Below are 14,386 nucleotides of genomic sequence, written 5' to 3'. Positions count from 1 at the left end.
AAGTCTCGGGGGCTACTGACATATATAACCTTCAATTCTACTCACCTGTATGTCTTTCACATACTACTTCGTGGCTCTGGCTAGACCATTTTGAGCAGCACGGAGATACGCATCTCCTGTATTAAAGGCGTCCAACGCCTCTGGGGAAAAACACGCGTCACGAAGAACAGTCTGGCGACGCCTGTGGTTCAGGGCACTCTCCACCTCTGAATTAGTGGCAGATAGCCCATCGGCGCCCTCTGTCGAAGGAGCGCCCAAGGCGCGTCCCGTGTCCGCCTCCGCTTCTGGACCCGGCCTCGAACCTTGGCCGGCGGACATAGTCCGGCGGGCTCTCTTCTTTCTAAGAAAATCATGAGCATTAGTAAGACTCAAGGGCATAAACCCTAGGCGTTAAATTCGCACGCCATACCGTTGCGCCAGAATCTCGATCTGGTCCGCACTTCTTTTTGGCCCGCCTGGCTTCAGCGGCCCTTGTTGGCTGCCCACCGTGGGCTCGGCCTTCCGCCTCAAGGATTTACCCTGCGAAACAATGTTAGTACACGGCATGCAAGATAAAGCATGAGAGTACTGGGACTTCGGTCTTAGTTACCTTGGAGGCTGGAAGTAGTCCGAGATAGTCGGCCGTGATGGCCACTAAGGAGTTATCCTTGCTCAATTGATGAAATACTCCATCAATCAACTCCAAGCATATGTCCGTATCTTCTTGGGAGTCCGGATCGAGGGACCGTTCCGGGTCCTCTGGTTGTGGAGCAGGGCTGTTTATTTCCTTCACAGCCTGGCACAGCTCCTGCGTTTAAACATTACTAGTCTAAGTACTCAACTACGGGAATTTCAAAAACGGATAGGCAAGTGAAAGTGTCCGCTCACCCAACTAGGAGGATTGTACATGGAGAGTCCGCCTTCCGGGTTGACACGGAGGAATTCTTCTTCTTCCCCCTTGTACAAAGCGGATAAGATTCTCGTTAAAGTGACGGCCGAATCTGGCCCCTTGCGACCGCACCGGGTAGCGTCATCCTCCCCGTTGAAATCCCACATGGGGTGGCCTCTGTATTGAAGCGGTTGCACCCCTCGTGTAATGCATATGGCCATGACCTTAATCATGGTCAGTCCGGAATGAGCCAACAACCTTATCCGGCTCATCAGGTACAGGACGTCCATGTCAGCTTCCCTCTGAGGGTTCCGTGGGCGCCAACTCAGGCGCTTCTTCAACGGGGCATTATTGAACTCGGGGAGGCCGATCCGTACAGGGTCCGGCAGGGGGGCGTCATCTATATAAAACCACTCTGAGGGCCAGTCTTTGGACGCCCCCTTTGGGGTGCCGGATAGATATCCGGTCCCGGCGATGCGCCATAGTTCGGCTCCGCCCACCTGATAAATAGACCCCTCCTGAGAACGGGGCACAAGGCAAAACAACCTCTTCCACAGCACGAAATGGGCCTCGACACCCAAGAACAGTTCGCAGAGGGCCACGAAGCCCGCGATGTGCAAAATGGAGGCGGGCGTGAGGTTATGTAGCTGGAGGCCGTAGAACTCCAGCAACCCTCGGAGAAACGGATGAATTGGAAATCCTAGTCCTCTCATCAAATAAGGGACTAAGCATACCCTCTCTCCTTGAGAGGGATTGGGAATGCCCTCCGCCTGCTCTCTGCCGCTATAGGAAGCAATCCCAGCTCGAACTGGGACCATATATGCTGGGGGGAGAAGCCCCTTGGACTGAAGCACTACTAATTTGCTATGCGGGACAGAACACCGCCCCCAATCTCCGGGCTGAGGGCTGGAGGGGTGAGAGGAGGAGCGGCACCGACTGTCCATGATGGAATGGATCTCTGTCAGAGGCGCTCTGATGAAGACTCGCGGAGGGAAGATGGTGCGAATTGGATCTAAATCCCCGTCTCTTTTATGGGAGGCTCATTAACGCAACCGGGGGGTAAGTGAAAAGAAAACCCCCTAGCTTTTCGCATTCATTTGACGCGTGGAAGATGGTCATTATGGGGCATAGAAGCCGAGGAGGACAGCACGCACTAGAAGCCGGACACTATTCGACGGATACAGAGAATTTGCAGGAGAACCTGCCTTGCAATGCCGAAGACAACTTGGGCACCGGACTCGTCGTCATTGAAGCCTGGTTCAGGGGCTACTGAGGGAGTCCTGGATTAGGGGGTGTCCGGATGGCCGGACTAAGACCTTTGGTCGGACTCCTGGACTATGAAGATACAAGATTGAAGACTCTGTCCCGTGTCCGGATGGGACTTTCCTTGGCGTGGAAGGCAAGCTTGGCGATACGATATGAAGATCTCCTCCCATTGTAACCGACTCTGTGTAACCCTAGCCCTCTCCGGTGTCTATATAAACCGGAGAGTTTTAGTCCATAGGACGAACAACAATCATACCATAGGCTAGCTTCTAGGGTTTAGCCACTCCGATCTCGTGGTAGATCTACTCTTGTACTAGCCATATCATCAATATTAATCAAGCAGGAGTAGGGTTTTACCTCCATCGAGAGGGCCCGAACCTGGGTAAAAACATCGTGTCCCTTGTCTCCTATTACCATCCGCCTAGACACACAGTTCGGGACCCCCTACCCGAGATCCGCCGGTTTTGACACCGATAGGTACCCATGGGTAAAATTACCCATGTTTGGAAAGCATCAGTTTGAACTATTCATAGTCATAAAAACAACATATAATTATAATTTATAAACAGTAATAGATTATAACAACAACAACACACTTTTAAACAACAACACATCGTAAACAACATCATATCTAATAAACAACATCACTTTCTCGTAAACAACAACACATCAAAACATCATCACATAGTCGTATATTTTGAGTTCACAAATTCATGATAAAGTGTAGAGATAATTTTGAATTCATATAGGTTTCATATGGGTACATGGGTATGTGGGTATGGGTTACATGATCCCATACCCGTACCCACTCTACCCGATGGGTTTAACATTTCCCTATTCATATACCCATGGATGTATTTTTGTCCCATACCCTTACCCTAATAGGGGTTTTACCCGCAGGGTACATGGGTAATGGGTACCCATTGCCATCCCTATTCTAGGGCTACCCGGAACCCCTTCTGGTGATCCGGTGACTACCTGATACGCTCCGAAACCTTTCCGGTGTCCGAATAGCATCGTCTTATATATCAATCTTTACCTCCGAACCATTTCGGAGCTCCTTGTCATGTCCGTGATCTCATCCTGGACTCCGAACAACATTCGGTCACCAAATCACATAACTCATATAACACTATATCGTCAACGAACGTTAAGCGTGCGGACCCTACGGGTTCGAGAACTATGTAGACATGACCGAGACACCTCTTTGATCAATAACCAATAGCGGAACCTGGATGCCCATATTGGTTCCTACATATTCTACAAAGATCTTTATTGGTCGAAGCTTATGACAATATACGTAATTCCCTTTGTCGGTATGTTACTTTCCTGAGATTCGATCGTTGGTATCTTCATACCTACTTCAATCTTGTTACTAGTAAGTCTCTTTACTCATTCTATAATACATCATATCGTAACTAAATCCTTAGTCACTTTGCTTGCAAGCTTCTTGTGATGTGTATCACCGAGAGGGCCCAGAGATACCTCTCCGATACACGGAGTGACAAATCCTAATCTCGATCCATGCCAACTCAATAGACACCTTCGGAGATACCTGTAGAGCATCTTTATGATCACCCAGTTACATTGTGACGTTTGATAGCACACAAGGTATTCCTTTGGTATCCGGGAATTGCATGATCTCATAGTTGAAGGAATATTTATTTTACATTTAAGAAAGCAATAGCAATAAACTGAACGATGATATGTTAAGCTAACGGATGGGTCTTGTCCATTGCATCATTCGTTCTAGGGACACGGTATTTGTTTATGTATCCACACATGTATTTAAGTTTCCAATCAATATAATTCTAGCATCAATAATAAACCTTTATCATAAATAAGGAAATATAAAATAACAACTTTATTATTGCCTCTAGGGCATATTTCCTTCAGATTATTGGTGTCAACACGTGCGTGGCGCACTAAGCAACATTTAGGGCTCATTCGGTTTAGAGAAAACTAAAACGTAGGAATTAGGATTAGTATAGGAATTTGATAGGATGGCACTTGCCATTCTAAGGAATTGACCTGCCTCATTCTTAGGCGCAAAATGAGTTTTGAGTGATGTCTAGTTTCCTTCAAAACACAGGAAATGAGTAGTGTTCCTACGAAATTCATGTACGCACTTCCTACAAACCAAATGCATCTATAGGAAAGTTTCCTCTGGAATCCTTGTTCCTATGTTTTTCCTATGAAAATCCTCCAAACTGAATGAGGCCTTACTAGTTCAGCAATCTTGCAAAAAAAACATTTACTAGTTCAGTACTACCTCCGTCCTGGTTTATTGGTCCCCTTTGTAATTTGTGCCAAATTTTGACCAAATATTTAACTAACAAAATATTAATGCATGTCAACAAAAATTATATCATTGGATTCTTATTTGAACATAGTTTCCAATGACATAACTTTTTGTGACATGCGTGAATATTTTTTAATTAAATTTTATGGTCAAAATTTGACACAAAATACAATGGGGACCAATAAACCAGGATGGGGTAGTAGTTCTGAATAGAAGTCCTTTGCCCCTAAAAAAGGTAAACGCTTGTATCCGGCGCGCTGGCCGAACATTCCACCGGACACCTCGCTCGCTAACACACTTTGTGGACTCGTGCACGCGACCACCTCGCTCTTGGCCACACGCACACTGCTTTCTCCTTCTGTCTTATCCCCCTGCAACACAGCGCAGCCACTCGTTGTCCTCGGTCTCTGTTTGCTCCCAATCCCCTACCTCCAAACTCCCATCCCTGGTCAGCCCAACACAGGAATCTTCCCCGACGAGTGACTCCCCGATAAGTTGGAACCGGTGCACCTACACGGCTTGCTCAGCGCCCAATATCGTCGCTCCATCATTGCGGGCAAGACCCTCTCCCATCCCCGAGGCCATGGCCACCTAGAACCCTCGCAGATACCAGCGAAGTCCTCCGCCTAAGTCCGGCTTCGAGTCCCTCCAACGTAGCTACGGGAACCGTCCATCAAGACGCAATGACTGCGAGTGGCGGTGCTGCACACAGCCTTGCTACAATCATCGTCGACGGCTGCACAACGAGCGGTGGTGGTGGTGCACACCGGCCAAGGCATGACGAGTTTTTGCTGAACCGGCATCCTTGTGTGCTACAACCAGCTACATAATTTGCTACAACCCGCCAGGGCATTGCCTAGAAGCTGCAACCACGCTAACCAGAGTTGCAAACGGCAACGCCGTCGTCGACATTTTTTGCTACAACCTTGATCGCAGGTGCTACAACCGTGCTCACCAGAGCTGCAGCGGCGACACCATCGTCGACAATTTGCTACAACCGGGCAGCAGGATGCTGGAACCATTGTTTTTTTGCAGCAAGAGTGGACGGAGACGAAGACTCGCAATCCTCTTATTTTTGCTGGAACCGACTAGTAGCAGAGCTACAACCATGTGATGTAGATGTTGGAACAGTTATTGACAAAAGCTGGAACCAGTGTTTTGTTTTGCTTCAGCTGACGAAGTGGTGCTGAGACAACGACGGGCGCCGCCGCCGTGGGCTAAAACCAGCACAATCAAAAGGGAAAACTTTGTTTTTGCCACTCTAATTTTTGCCAATTTTACTTATGCCACTCTAAAATTTGACACCTCATTTTTGCCACTCTAAAATTTGGCAATGTATCACAAATGCCATTCTGTCAGGTCAAGGCACGGTTTGACCAAATGAAGCAGGGCAAAGACAATATTGCCCTTGGTTTTTTGTTTTGCTTTTGCCACTAAAGTTTTCGTTGAAATTTTACTGATACTTGACAAACACAGCAGATGCGTTGATTCGACCGAGTTCATCTACTAATAAGAAAAAAATGCAAACAGATTAAGCAGTCGCGCATCCATTCATACATCTCCGATTCACCACACTTTCACACACATACATCAGGCGTGCAAGGCACAACACATACATATGCATCTCCAATGGAGGCAGCGCCATGGACAAGAGAGTAGTACGTCTCAGCCATGGAGAAGAGCAGGAGCTGGAGACGACTTGGGCTCATGCACGGTCGTGAGCGCTGCCACCTTGATGCACGGAGCTCGGTAGGATGCCTACGGCCGCGAGCACCACCATACACTGGTGACGAGGCAGAGGCGTGCACCTAGTCGGTGCTAGTGATGAGGCGGCGTGTCGGAGGTGTATAGCCGGCGTTGCTGACGATAGAGGCACGCAGGCCCATGGGGTCCCAGATCCCGGGTGAGCAGGGACTGCGTCCCCATCCTGGACGAGAGGAGGTAGGGGAGGACGAAGGTGGATTGTTGCCAGCGCTTCGGAATGAGGAGAGCGGCGCGGAGCAAGGAGATATGCCTCGAAGGCGAGCTCCTCCATGAGAAGCGCAAGCAGCGGCCAGGCCTCGTGCGCGATCAGGTGGCAGCTCCGGCAGGGGCCGCGCCGGACGGTAGGGGTGGAGCACCGAGCGTTGGGATGGAGGCGGCTGGCTGCGGTGGCGAGCGGGGACACGGCCGAAGGTGGCAAGGCGGCGGCCGGAGTTGGCGGCGGTGACTGGATGCGGGTGTGTGTGGTGCGGCTAGGAGCTAGGACGCCTGGGTGGGTGAGTGTACAGATTAGGGTCTGGGTCACTTCCAAAGTGGCCCCACAAGTCAGTAGGGGCAACTTATGTCATTTTTGGAAATACTGACAGGTTTTTTCTGGGTCAACTGGGTAAAAGAAATGGTCAACTCACGGAAGCGTAACAAAATGGCATTTGTGATACATTGTCAAAAACTAAGAGTGGCAAAAGTAAGATGTCAAATTTTAGAGTGGCATAAGTAAAGTTGGCAAAAACTAGAGTGGCAAAAACAAAGTTTTCCCCAATCAAAAGCTATATCTTGCGGTTTGTATTGTTGTGAAGGTTATGTGCCGAAACAATGACCCAAGAGATGATGGCGAGGGACGGCGGACGGGCACCGATGCACCGAGTGATGAAGCTATGTACCTAGGGTAGGGTCATGGACCTGTCCAAACTACCCTACCCAAGGACATCTCTAGAAGAAACCACCTTTCAATCGATTCAGAAGTGTTCCACTCGACAGACTCGAAGACACTCGACCATGAAGCCAACCACTCGACCATAAAGCCATCCACTCGATAGTCAGGAGGCCTAAAGTCACTCTGCACGCCAACGGTCGGTCATTAAGTAGCTTTTATGGTCATCATAGCACTTTATGTGTAGCGTTACCAGTAATGCCCAATCTTAATGTATCTTCAACCCTGCATAACTGAGGGTCGGAGGGGTCTGGCGAACTCTATATAGCCACCCCCCTCCTCAGTGTAAAGGGTTCGCACCCCTGTAACTCATACGCATATAATCTAGTCGACCGCCTCCGGGGTCCGAGACGTAGGGCTGTTACTTCCTCCGAGAAGGGCCTGAACTCGTAAATCCCTTGCATATACAACTACTCCATAGCTAGGATCTTGCCTCTCCATACCTACCCCCCTACATTACTGTCAGACTTAGAACCACGACAGTTGGCGCCCACCGTGGGGCAGGTGTCTTAGCGACTTACTGGAGAAGTTGCATTTTTTCCTATCTCCTTCATCATGGTTTCAGGCGGAGTTTTGGTTGAGGGCCGCGTGATCCGTCTCGGCGCGCTCACGTTCGTCACCGACGACTCTGCTTGGCTTCAGGAGGCTCCGCTCGACATCGACGCGCTCCCAGTCCGCGGAGCGACGCACTTTCGCGCGTGCGTCCGCGGCGTCCTCCTGCGGCAGCCGTCGACCCAGTATCGGTCGGTCTTTGTGTCGTCCTCCTCCCCCGTTTCCCGCCGGTGCAAGCGCTCCGGTCGGTCGAGGCTTCAGCGGTGGGTGAGACACGTGGTGGCTCGCCAATCGGTCACCCCCCAAGTCGCGAGAATCGAGCCCGACGAATCTCTCTACGGCTTGTTCGACATGTCGACTGGCTCCGCAGAGACTGCATCCGAGTGCGACAGCAATGATCCAGCGGCGGAGGTCCTAATGGTCGACGGACCACGCGGTCCTCCCGGTTTTCCCAGCGCCGACGAAGGCGACGGCGGAGGCGATCCGTCGCATGCCCATGAGGAGTATCTCCCCGAGCCCCTCACTTCGCTGCAAAGGGAAGAACTTCGCCGCCGGAACATGGATGCGCTACACACTCCTATCGTTGGAGAGACCCCCGAGGCTCATGCCTTAGAGGACACGCGCTTGGCCAACTTGGCTGAGCGCACTTGACTGGAGAACCTCCAGTGAGCACTCGACGAGCGTGCGCAGCAACGGGTTCCGGATTCCAGTCGACGTCAGCTCTTTCCACAACCGACTCAGGTATATCGAACTCCGATTCAGAATTTAGCAGCTGCGGCCCGTATAGCAGAGTCAATTCAGCCTTCCTAGTCAGAGGCTGGCAGAGGCTTGTTGCAGATCAGAGATTTACTCTGGGCAGCAGGAGATCAAAATTCAGCTGTATCGCAGTCGCGGAATAGGATTCACAGCAGATCCGTAGCTGCAAATATAGTCCAGTCGGCTCATAGCCCCAGATCGCCCCCGAGGCATGAAGGGCGTGGAGACCGGCACGATCAGTACAAGAACCGTGAGCAGTATGATCACTGAATCGATTGCGATGATCGACATCGAGTGCCCACCCCTCCCCCAAGGGGTGGATCGTTCGCGCCTCGACAACAGGATGATAGATGCCAGCACAGTGTTGGGCGAAGGATCCTAGTCGACCCCAAGGAACCAGGCTTTGATGCGAGATCCATTATCGTTCAAGGTCTGGTCGACAGGAACAGAGCTCACCGAGAGGGTCATGACAGAGATGTACCCACCAGCAGCAGAGTGCACGTCTCAGGACCAGAGTGTTTCAGCAGAGCCATCAGGGCCACGGTGATTCCTCCCAACTTCAGGTTGGCGACTGGAGTCAGTAAGTTCACTGGTGAGTCCAAGCCTGATACTTGGCTTGAAGACTACTGAGTGGCTCTTCAGATTGGCGGTGGCAATGATGAGGTGGCCATGAAACATCTGCCTCTTATGTTGGAGGGCTCGGCCAGAGCATGGTTGAATCAGTTAGCACCCATCAGCATATACACTTGGGAAGATCTTTCCCAAGTGTTTGTCAGAACGTTTGAAGGAACTTGCAAGTGACCAGCAGGACTGACAGAGCTGCAATCTTGTGTGCAGAAGTCGAATGAGACTTTGAGAGATTACATCCAGAGATGGATCACATTGCATCACACGGTAGAGAATGTATCTGATCACCAGGCAGTCTGTGCCTTCAAGGAAGGTGTTAAGTACAGAGAGCTAAACCTGAAATTTGGTCGAACCGGAGACATGTCTCTGAGTCGAATGATGAAGATAGCCACCAAGTATGCCAATGGTGAAGAAGAGGATCGTCTCCGGAGTGGCAAGCACAAGTCAGTCACCCACGAAACCGGAGGAGGGAACTCTAGTCGGAAGCAGAAGCGGAAAGCCGAGCCAGCCTCTCCTGGAGAAACCTTGGCCGTGACTCAAGGAAAGTTTAGAGGGAAGCCTAAAGGGTCTTGGAACCCTAAGAAGGTGAAAGACAAGGAAGGAAATGACGTGATGGATTTGCCGTGCCACATCCACACAAAAAAAGATGAGGAGGGTAAATTCATTTACCTGAAACATACCACTCGACGGCGTCGGCTCTTGATCCAGCAATTCCAAGGGAAACAGCCCAATGATAAGGAAAAGGAGTCGGACAAAGTTGAGGACAAGGAGGATAGTGATGATGGATATCCTCAGGTCAATTTCACTCTGGTGATTTTTGCTGACATTGAGAGCAAAAGTCGATTGAAAGTTATCAACCGAGAAGTGAATATGGTTGCTCCGGAGACACCCAGTTATCTGAAATGGTCTCAGACTGCCATCACATTCGACCAGTCTGATCACCCGACACACATAGCCACCCCTGGGAGGCAAGCTCTGGTGGTCGACCCAGTCGTCGAAGGCACTCATTTGACTAAAGTTTTGATGGATGGTGGCAGTAGCCTGAACATTCTATACGTAGAGACGTTGAAGGGGATGGGCATTCTGATGTCCAGACTCAGTACCAGCAACATGAGTTTCTATGGAGTTATTCCTGGAAACAAGGCTGCGTCACTCGGTCAGATTGCTCTTGATGTGGTTTTCGGTGATTCCAAAAATTACCGCAAAGAAAAGTTGACATTTGAAGTTGTAGATTTCCAGAGTGCCTATCACGCTATTTTAGGCAGGCCAGCTTATGCACGTTTTATGGCTCGACCATGTTATGTGTACCTCAAATTGAAGATGCTTGGCCCCAAAGGTGTGATCACTATTACTGGCAATCGAAAGAAGGTGGAAGAGTGCTTTCAGAAAGGCTCAAAGATCGCCGATGCTCAGATGGCAGCGGAAGAGTGGCAGGAATACCAGAAAACCGTAGACCCGAGTGATTTGTTGTGAACCAAGAAGCCCGCTACGGAATCAGCGTTTCAGTCGTCTGGTGAAACGAAACCGATTCACATTCACCCGACCGACCCCAATGCTGCTCCGACTCATATCTCTACAACGCTCGACTCCAAATAGGAAGAAGCGCTCATCCAGTTCCTCCGTGAGAACTGGGACATCTTCGCATGGAAACCTTCTGCCATGTCGGGTGTTCCCAGGGGGCTGGCTGAGCACCGTCTACGAGTCGACTCAAAAGTGAAACCTGTTAAAGAACATCTTCGACGGTCCGCCGTCCAGAAAAGAAAGGTCATTGGCGAGGAGGTGGCTCGGCTCTTAGCAGCAGAGTTTATCCGAGAGATTTACCACTTCGAGTGGCTTGCCAATGTCGTCATGGTCCCCAAGAAGGACAAGTCACTTCGCATGTGCATTGACTTCAAACATATCAATCGGGCCTGCCCGAAAGATCATTTTCCTCTCCCCCACATTGACCAAATAGTCGACTCGACTGCTAGATGTGAGCGCCTGTCTTTCTTAGATGCTTATTCCGGTTACCATCAGATCCGTCTGTATGGACCCGATGAGATCAAAACAGCTTTCATCACCCCATTCGGGTGCTTCTGTTATGTCACCATGCCATTCAGCCTCAAGAATGCCAGAGCCACATTCATGAGGATGATTCAGAAGTGTTTGCTCACTCAAATCAGTCGGAATGTGGAAGCGTACAAGGATGATATTGTGGTCAAGTCACGGAAAGGTTCTGACCTGCTGACTGATCTTGCAGAGACATTTGCCAACCTCAGAGGTATGATATCAAGATTAATCCATCAAAGTGCACATTCGGAGTTCCTGGCGGAAAGTTACTCGGTTTTCTCGTTTTCGAACGAGGAATCGATGCCAATCCAGAAAAAGTTGGCACTATACTCTGAATGAAACGTCCTGTGCATGTGCACGATGTCCAGAAGCTTACTGGTTGCTTGGCCGCGTTAAGTCGATTCATCTCTCGTCTTGGTGAAAAGGCATTGCCTCTTTACCGACTGATGAAGAAGTAAGACAAGTTCGAGTGGACTCCTGAAGCTGATGCAGCATTTGCATAGCTAAAAACCCTGCTTTCCACCCAGCCGGTGCTTGCTGCCCCGATCAGCAAAGAGCCTTTGCTGCTCTACATTGCAGCCACAGGACAAGTCGTCAGTACAGTACTTACGGTCGAGCGGGAAGAAGAAGGAAAAGCCTTTAAAGTTCAGCGCCCAGTGTATTATATTTCTGAAGTTTTGACCCCATCAAAGCAAAGATACCCTCATTATGAGAAGCTTGTATATGGGATTTATATGACCACAAAGAAGGTTGCCCATTACTTCTCTGACCATTCCATTACAGTCGTCAGCGACGCTCCATTGTCAGAGATTTTGCACAACAGAGATGCAACCGGTCGAGTGGCAAAATGGGCGATTGAACTCCTTCCCCTAGATATCAGATTTGAGGCAAAGAAAGCCATCAAGTCCCAAGCAATAGCAGATTTCATCGTCGAGTGGACTGAACAGCAACTGCCAACTCAAGTTCACTCGGAGCACTGGACCATGTTCTTTGATGGTTCTAAGATGCTGAATGGATCCAGTGCTGGGGTAGTGTTGGTTTCCCCTCGAGGAGATAAGCTCAAATATGTGCTCCAGATTCACTTTGATTCCTCCAATAATGAAGCAGAATACGAAGCACTTTTGTATGGGTTGCGCATGGCCATTTCACTCGGCGTCCGTCGCCTCATGGTCTATGGCGACTCTGATTTGGTGGTTAACCAAGTGATGAAGGAATGGGACGTCAGAAGCCCAGCCATGACTGGTTACTACAATGCAGTGAGAAAGCTAGAGAAGAAATTCGAGGGGTTAGAGCTTCATCATATACCCCGACTGAAAAATCAAGCAGCTGATGATTTGGCAAAAATAGGTTCCAAGAGAGAAGCCATTCCCAGTGATGTGTTTTTGGAACACATCCACACGCCATCAGTACAAGAGGATCCTTTCACCGAAGAAGCCCCGTAGCCTAAAAGTGCCACGGATCCGACTGAAGTTGAGGTCCCAGTTGTGGTCGACTTGATCATGGAAGTTTTGGTTATCACTCCCGAATGGACAGTGTCGTACATTGCGTATATCCTAAGTAAAGAACTCCCAGAGAACGAAGAAGAGGCTCGGTAGATCGTCCGTCGATCCAAGGCCTTTACTGTGATAAGGGGACAGTTGTACAGGGAAAGCGCGAGTGGAGCCAGTCAGAAATGTATAACGCCAGAAGAAGGTCGGATAATTCTCGACGATATCCACTCGGGGACCTGTGGCCATCATGCGTCCTCTCGGACTATTGTGGCTAAAGCATACCGAGCGGGGTTTTACTGGCCCAGAGCAAATGAAATGGCGAAAGAGATAGTCGACAAGTGTGAAGGATGTCAGTTCTATTCCAATATGTCGCACAAGCCCGCCTCAGCCTTGAATACCATTCCAATCGTCTGGCCCTTCGCTGTTTGGGGATTAGATATGGTTGGACCACTGAGAACTGGCAGGAGCGGCTTCACCCATGTACTGGTGGTAGTCGACAAGTTCACTAAGTGGATCGAAGCCAAGCCTATCAAGAATCTTGATGTCGGCACTGCTATCAGCTTCATCAGAGAGTTGATATTCAGATATGGAGTTCCGCATAGCATCATCACTGATAATGGGTCAAACTTCGATTCCGGCCAATTCAAAGCCTTTTGCGCTTCTCAAGGCACGCGAGTCGACTATGCTTCCGTCGCTCACCCCCAGTCGAATGGACAGGCAGAAAGAGCAAACGGCCTAATTCTCAAAGGACTGAAACCCCGGTTGATGCGTGATCTCAAACACGCAGCAGGCGCATGGGTCGACGAACTTCCATCAGTTCTTTGGGGATTGAGGACTACTCCTAATCGGTCGACTGGGCGAACTCCATTCTTACTGGTCTATGGAGTTGAAGCAGTTCTACCGAGTGACCTGCTTCACAATGCACCCCGAGTCGAGCTCTACTCAGAAGATGAAGCAGAACAAGCCCGGCAGGACGCAGTCGACCTTCTAGAAGAAGAAAGATAGATGGCCATGGTCTGATCAACCATCTATCAGCAAGACTTGCGTCGATTCCATGCCAGAAACGTGAAGAGTCGAGCCTTCCAAGAACGAGACTTGGTCCTCCGAGTGGATCAACAGAAGCCACATAAACTCGCCCCTACTTGGGAAGGCCCCTTCATCGTCACCAAAGTTCTCCACAATGGAGCATACCATCTTTACAATGTTGGTCGCCAGATTGATGAGCCACGAGCTTGGAATGCGGAGCTGCTCCGCCCCTTTTACACTTAAGTACTCACTCGGGTGAGATGTAATAAAAAGTACTCATGTAGTTTGTTCATCAAAGACAAAAGTGTTATAATTTTCCCATTGATTGTTGTTGCTTTTGTTTATGTGAGAAATCCCCCAGTGGGTGGCTTAGCTGCGAATCCGTTTCGCCTAAGTTTGTAAAAAAATCCTACCGAGTGACGAGCAAGCCTCTCACTCGGGGGCTTAGCTGCAAATCCGTTTCGCCTAAGTATTTGAAAATCCTACCGAGTGGAGAGCAAACCTCCCACTCAGGGGCTTAGCTGCAGTCCAGTACTCGCCTAAGTATTTGAAATCCTACCGAGTGGAGAGCAAACCTCCCACTCGGGGGCTTAGCTGCAGTCTAGCACTCACCTAAGTATTTGAAAATCCTACCGAGTGGAGAGCAAACCTCCCACTCGGGGGCTTAGCTGCAGTCCAGTACTCGCCTAAGTATTTGAAAATCCTACTGAGTGGAGGCAAGCCTCTCACTCGGGGGCTTAGCTGCATTCCAGTACTTG

This window comes from Triticum aestivum, chromosome 3B (genome assembly GCF_018294505.1).
Source record: "Triticum aestivum cultivar Chinese Spring chromosome 3B, IWGSC CS RefSeq v2.1, whole genome shotgun sequence".
Taxonomy (NCBI): domain Eukaryota; kingdom Viridiplantae; phylum Streptophyta; class Magnoliopsida; order Poales; family Poaceae; genus Triticum; species Triticum aestivum.
Note: the sequence above shows the minus strand (reverse complement) of the source record.